General features: G+C 39.3%; 1 non-coding gene across 1 annotated transcript; it reads right to left on the bottom strand.

Moving 5' to 3' along the window:
* Positions 1-6,480: 6,480 nt before the first annotated feature.
* Positions 6,481-6,587, bottom strand: LOC130741586 (small nucleolar RNA R71). The gene has a single exon (XR_009020476.1). It is a non-coding gene; the product is annotated as a small nucleolar RNA R71 (small nucleolar RNA).
* Positions 6,588-7,235: the final 648 nt, after the last annotated feature.

Raw genomic sequence — 7,235 nt, forward strand, 5'->3', positions numbered from 1 at the left:
GATGTAAAAGGCGACCTGTTTCTCCTCCTCGGTCAGTGCCTCAAGCACGACAGTGATGTCCCGCCGAGGGTTGACGGTCCAGTGTAGAGGAAACATGGGGCGGTCTTTTTGGTCAAGAATGAGGTTTGGAATGTCGGGCGAGTAAATGATCTTAAAAAACTTTTTTTGCCAGTGTTTGAAGTTACTCTTCAAGGGTTTGAAAATGGCCATGTTAGGGCGGGCCGATAAAGGAACAAAAGACACACAAGAAGGTTTGGCGATGCTAGTCTTATAGAAAAAGAAAAATAACGGGTAAGTGGGGACAACGTTTAGTTGCTCACACAACAACTCAAAACAACGGATGAAGCCCCAGGCGTTCGGTAGAAGCTGGCAGGGGGCGACATTTAAAAAAGTAAGCACATCACAAACAAAACTGGAAAAAGGAAGCTTCATGAAAAGCTCGGTAAAAATATACCCATGAAGATAGAACCAGGCGGGCTCTCCGTTGGCTCCATTAGGTTTAAGGGTGACGACTTCACTGTCATCACAAGGGGCGACGTTCAGGGCCAGGTCGTCATTATGGCCGGTTTCGGGATTCACCCTGGTGAAGCCTCGGGCGTTAAGGCGGTTATTGTTTAGTGCTTGAACACTGTTCCAAACGGAACGTAAGAGGCACTTGTCATCAATACACTTATCACTAGTACGCCAACTTTCAGAAGTTGCGGGATTATCGGTGGAAAGGTGAGAGGTTATAGAAGCCGCTCTTTCTTGGGCGGGTTCCGAGGAAGAGGGCGAGGTGTGGGACTCAGAATCAGAGTCAAACGTAATAACCTCTTGGTTATTAGAAATTTTGTCATCATCAGAAACAGGATCAAGAGAAAGAGAAGAACAATAGGGGTTTTTGGCAGACATTTTGGAGAAGCTTCAGTAAAGGGAGATGAATAAAAAAAAAACAAAGAGGAAAAAGTAAAGAGAAAAGAGAGGAACTGACCGAAGATAGGAGAAGTAATGGGAATGCAGCGAGCAATGGTGGTCGGAATACTGAAAGGTCACCGGAGTAGCAAGCAGCCGTCAAGTGCAGAAAACTTTAACAAAGGCAAGGGTTGAAAGTAAGGAGAAGTAAAAGAATGAAAAAATGAAGATTTGAGGTTTTATATAGGGAAGCCAAGTAAGGAGAGAGAAGGAAAGTGGAAAAGACGTGACCATTTTAAAACGTTTTCACAAATCGAGGCAATCCCTCGAATTCCGCGTGAAAAGACTGCGGCAGTTGAAAGCTAATGATGGCAATTTTTCGGTAACGGTGCAACGATAGAAGAAACGACACAAGTCAAGCAGTTTGGGCGACCAGGCGTGAATTTCATAAGACAAGCAGACTCCAAAAGAGGTGGTCTCTTGTCTTGTGGGCTAGGTCATATTGGGCGAGCTTACTGCGGAAAAGGCGACAAGAACATTTCTATCTTGACTAAGACATTTCAGTTCCAGAAGAGATGGAGCTTCATGTCTTGTGGGCTTATGGGCCGAGCGGGTCATCATAAGCCCTCTGACCCGCCCGGTAAGGCCAGCAACAAGGTGATTAGGACGTAGACCCCAGCTTGAGGATGTGGGCCCGGATTGTTTTGTCTTATCATATTGTACACATGCATTTGTCTTATTCAACATAGGGATTTGGGCCCTGCACGTAAGGCCCAAATCCATGAACATTCTAGATAAAGGTCATTCCTACTATAAAAAGGAGGTCCTCACCTTGTACTAGGCTTCTTTTGAATCATTTATGGGATTATTTCCTTATTTACGTATCACTTACCTCTTTTAGCTCTGCTAGGGTTTTTCAAGGGTACTTTATTTCCATTGTCATACCTTAGACAGGAACAGAACACTAGATTTTTTTACAGGGTTTTTCTATGCGGTTTTAATGAGGTTCTTCACAAGTTTTTTAGAGACTAAAATAGTACAAGGATTTGGTATGGCTTATAATTGTTTTGGTCGGGCTTGGGGTGTATGTTGTTTCTTGTCATGCTTTTTGTCACCCAACATGAGAGGATTGTTTTTTTTTAGAGAGCAAAAGATTTTATTTAAAATCAAAAGAAAGGGACAAACCCCTTACAAAGGAGATGAAATGAGAAAAAAAAAACAATGGAACCCCGCCACAGAAAAGAGAGCCCACAACCCAACCACTAGAAAACCCTCAAAAGACTCAAAAGCCACCCAAAACCAAACAACAAGAGCCACAGAATCAACGGAGCGACAAAAGACCGTTGTGAACCTGCAGGCCCATTTTCTCTAAGAAACTCTGCTAGACCACGAATGACCTCTTCCTCGCTGCCGGGGAACTCCAAACCTGCATGTTTTCCCAAAAACCAAGCCTTCTTCGCACGCATGAAATAGGGTCCAAAGGGAGAGGGAGGACCCGTTGGCGGTGGGACGTTAGTGACATCCTCACAAAGAGATTTCTTAGGCCGACCTCTAGGCCTACAAGAATGCTCCTCCGAGCCACGCTTCGCTTTTAGTTTCTTCCTTGGCCGATCGCGGGACCGGGGCATCGGAGGAGAAAACTCTAAAGTAGGATCCTCCAAGCAAAAATCTTCCACCCCCCGAGGAGAAGAACACTGCGACAAATCAACTTCATCCACTCTCTCTAGTTCCGCAGAACTTAGAGCAAGATCCCACCTCAAAGCTAGAATGCGAATGCCTCTTCATTTTGCCCCTGTACCGGTTCAACTGACTCTTCATGATTTATCTTTATTACAATATAATCTTTTTTTTCTAAAAAAATAGTTTGCGTTTAAACATGAAATTATAAAAATGGACATAACATGGTCAATATATATAGTTGAAATTTAATAATTCAATTTACAACATTTTACTCTTTTTCTTATTTTAAGTTATTTAAATAATAGATGTAATATAGTATAGCTGGAATCATGAACAATTGAAGGTTTCTGAATGATAGTTCAAGTGGTAAGAGTTAGGGAACATATGGATTAGGTGGGGTCCAGAGATCAATCCCTGAAGGATGCAATTTATCTTTCCGATGTACCAAAAAAAAGTGACAATTAAATGTTTTATGGTATATTTATTGTCTAATTTTATAAATATCTTTTTTAGTAAATACTAAAGAGGATGGAAGACATCTATCTATCTATCTATCTATAAACTATGTAAAGGGAGAGTTTTTGCGGCCTGAAGGGTAAGTTTGTAATTTAAAAAATTATTGAACTCGAATGAAAATTTCTATATGGACAAATTAGTAAATCTCAATATAATTTGTTAGAGATCAAATCTTAGCGGTCCTTCCCTTTGAATCTTGGCCATTTGTTTGCGTTGAGTATTTCGCACTGTTTGCCGTTTTCGTTTCCACGTCTTCTAAACTTCTAAAGGTGTCGTGCGTTTTCGTTTCTCCTTAAAGTTTTCTTCAACCTTGCAGCCCCATTCCAGTGAGATGAGATCCTCTTTAAAGTTTTCGCCACCACATCTCACTGAATCCGCCGCCAAACCCACCTTCGACCTCCATCATACCCAAATCGACACAACCTTCTTCAACACCAAAACTCGCGACACCGTTCCTTCTTCCTCAGCCGATCCACCGCTGCCACTGCTTCCTCTTTCCCCAGCCAAACCACCATCCCTGTCCTTCGATCCATCTTCAGGTAACTACTGACTTTGATTGAACCTGTTTTATCTGGATTTTCATAAGATTATTTTGTGTTTCAGTTCTTCTCTATGGAGTTTCGAAATCTATTCAATTTTCGCTCAAGCTCATGCTTTCACAAGTAATTTTCCCATCATTCCTCCTTCCATTTCAATTTGTTACTGACATTGATATATAAATAAGGTAGCTGTGGTGGTTTTCCATTCCTTGATTTTGAATATTTGGTTGATTTCAGGGGTGAGATATTCCTCTTCGTGTACTACTTCTTTTTGTCCAGTCTGACAGGGTTTGTAGCTTCTCTTATGCTTTGAGTGATGCAGACTTCCGATTTGAAACATAAATGAAATATTTGATTTTTCTGGCATTAGCCTTTACTAATTAGCCTATCATTTGATCTATTGTTGTTGTTTAAGGGATCCAGTCTTATTGAATGTTTTAGGGATCCAATCATTCTCGATTTCTCGGTTAAGGTATTCCATACTTTTAATATTTATTTAATTTACTTACTCTTTTTGTTGCATTCTGACTTAGGCTCCCATCTGCTCTCCTCCAAGGCCAAGGTAACATCTTTTATTATTTATCCATGTTAATTCTATCCAACATTGCCTTTTATTACATTCCGGTCGAAGGTAAAAATGAGAATTATGTCATATTTCTTTTATTCGGGCTTTTGATTTTCCTTTTGTATGTTCTTCTTATTTGGCCCAACTTTCTGATTTAGGATGTCATATGCTCTCCTTCAATGCCAAGGTAACAACTCTAAAGCTAATTACTAATTGATAAGTACCAAAAATACCTGATTTTCTATACTAATTTGGCCACTTATCTATTGTAGATGTGTACATTATCTTCCAAATTATCCCTCAATAGGTTAATTTAGTAAGTAGATAGTTTTTATATAGAAAATATGTAAGATATGTTAGATTTAAGCTTTTTGGTTTTATTGTAGGAGAAATGTCAGGAGATCCAAACAATTGCAGATCAAAAGGGCTACAAATATTGAAGTTCTCTTAAGCCAAATGTTGGCTCGCTTAAGCCAAATTATATGGCAGTAGCAGTGGCAAATATATTGATCTTCGCTTAAGCTGAATGTATCCTCGCTTAAGCCAAATTACATGGTAGTAGCAGTAGTTCTGGAATACAATTTGGCTTAAGCGAGAAATGGTCTCGCTTAAGCTGAAAGATCTTACCTGAACGTGAAGAAACCTCCTCGCTTAAGCGATACCTTTATCAGCTTAAGCGAAACTGTGCCTTGTTTTATAAAAGGCTTGACCAAGATCAGAAGTGGATCATCTCTTGACATATTTTGGACCTCTTAGAGAGAAAACTGCAGAGAGAAGGAAGATAGGAACTTTGGGATCTTTGATCGACCATCCATCGTGTTGGAGACACACTGAGCACAGCACGGGTCGCCGCTTTCACCTTAGTTTCCTTTTGTAAGCTTTAAGCAATCCATGGATATGGGTTGCTAAGTTTCTTTGTTGGATTTGGATTCCTATGATTTGTTCTTCTTAATTTCTATATGAAAAATATCGTTTCTATTACATGATTCAATGATTTTCTCTTGTTCTTAATGCTATGTTTTAGTTTGCGCACCTAGAACATATCGCTTGATTCGGCGTAAGAACGGAAGCTACAACGTCTAGAGTCCGACCTAGAGTTAATCATCTAATAAATCTAATTGCTAGGAATAGAGTTAGGTTTGTTAGTCCCTTAAACATATGAGTTTAAAGATAACTTAGCTTTTCTATGCATGTAAGGAATCAATGTTTAGGAAAGTAAGTTATAGAGATTCACTCATGTGAGGAATCAATGAAGTAGGGTAGAAATGGTGTAGATGAATTATGGATAGGAATTAATTTACATATAGAATCATAGGACACTAGTAGTTAAACGGTGAACTCCAAGTCCAACAGTTTTCTCATCTCGATATCCAATCGTTTTTATCTAGCTTTGTTTAATTTGCATGTGTTTTTGTAACCGAAACAATTATCAACCTTTCGAAAATCTATTGCTTGGGAAATTTTACTAGAGAATAACATTTGTGTTAGCAATTCCCTGCGGATACGACAAAACCCTATGCTATACTACAATTGAATCTTGAAGATTTTGAAAGTAGTATAAGTGTAGAAAAATCTCAACAAAATGGCGCCGTTGCCGGGGAATTGTGTCAATGCAAAAGCATGGCTTTAGTTTCTTATCTTGAGCAATTGTGAATACAGTACATAGTTTTTTATTTTATTTGTGTTTATGTTGTCTACTAATCTCTTTGGCTAGATTGTATTCTCACTTTGTTTATGCGAGGTAAGACTGCAGTTGTTCAACTCCAATACGATCCGGAAATTGAAGCTACAGCTAGGAGGAACAACAACAAAACAAAGAGGAGAAAGCAACTTGCCAAGTCGAGGAAGAGGCAAGAAGCATCAACTTCTTCAACTTCTTCAAATCAAGAACAAGGAACAATGGCTGCAGCAGGAGGTGGAGGTATTCAAGATGAAAATGCAGGTTTTGTGAATTTTACTCTGAGGAACATGACAAGGATAGGTAGACCTGCGGGCAATGAAAGACCAATGGAGATGAAGTCTGGATTGGTACAACTGATGTATACCAATCCATTTGCTGGTTTAGACCATGAGAATCCGCACACGCATTTGACAAAGTTCTATGAACTTTGTGGCACTGCTGGTCTTACACAAGCTGAGGAAGAAGCTGTGTTTCTGAGGCTTTATCCTTTGACTCTACTTGGGCAAGAAAAGGAGTGGTTTTTAGATCAACCACAAAATAACCTTACCGGTTGGAATGAACTTGAACGAAAATTCTTGGCAAGGTATTTCTCTGATTCTAAATTTTTGGATTGTAAAACTGCGATTTCTGCTTTCTCTCAGCTTGCACGTGAATGCTTATGTGAAACTTGGGAGAGGTTTAAATCTTTGTTGAGGAAATGCGCGAACCATGAGTTTGGGAGCTTCCACCATCCATCGTGCTGAAGACACACCGAGGAATAGGAGGACACTTGTCTTAGACAAAAAAAAAATTACTGAATTATAGAATTGGTTTTTTTTCGAAAGTAAAAGATAAATTGATGGGGAAAACGGCAAAGAAATACAACCGCCCTCAAAAGAGAGATTTGTTTAAAATAAAATATTTAAATGTTATATTTTACAATGTTTTCGAATTTAATTATTTTTATAATATTTAATATATTAAATAAAGGATTCTAAGTTAAATTGGGGATCGAATGCAAGTGAAACTCCTGAGGAAAAATATCAATGCTTGCGTGTGTGAAGCGTTAATTTGGGAAAAATTCGATCCAAAATAGGAAGAAGAGGAATTTGGGGAAGCTATTATCTGATTAGCGATGGAATGGAACTATCATGAGAGGTAGGGATGTCCATTAGAACCGAGCCAGACCATAACTCGGCCAAACCTACCTTTTCATTGCTGTTTCGGGCCACGGGTCCAGCGAGTGGCCCACATTGGTTTTTGTTGGTTATTTACACTCGGTTTTGGTGTGGGCTTTAGTCCGACCGAACCAACTAAAGTAGATATTTAAAAAAAATGAATAACGCAACCCAGCCCAAGAGACGAATGAAAGAGGGAGGAATGT

Source organism: Lotus japonicus, chromosome 2 (assembly GCF_012489685.1).
Source record: "Lotus japonicus ecotype B-129 chromosome 2, LjGifu_v1.2".
Classification (NCBI taxonomy): Eukaryota; Viridiplantae; Streptophyta; class Magnoliopsida; order Fabales; family Fabaceae; genus Lotus; species Lotus japonicus.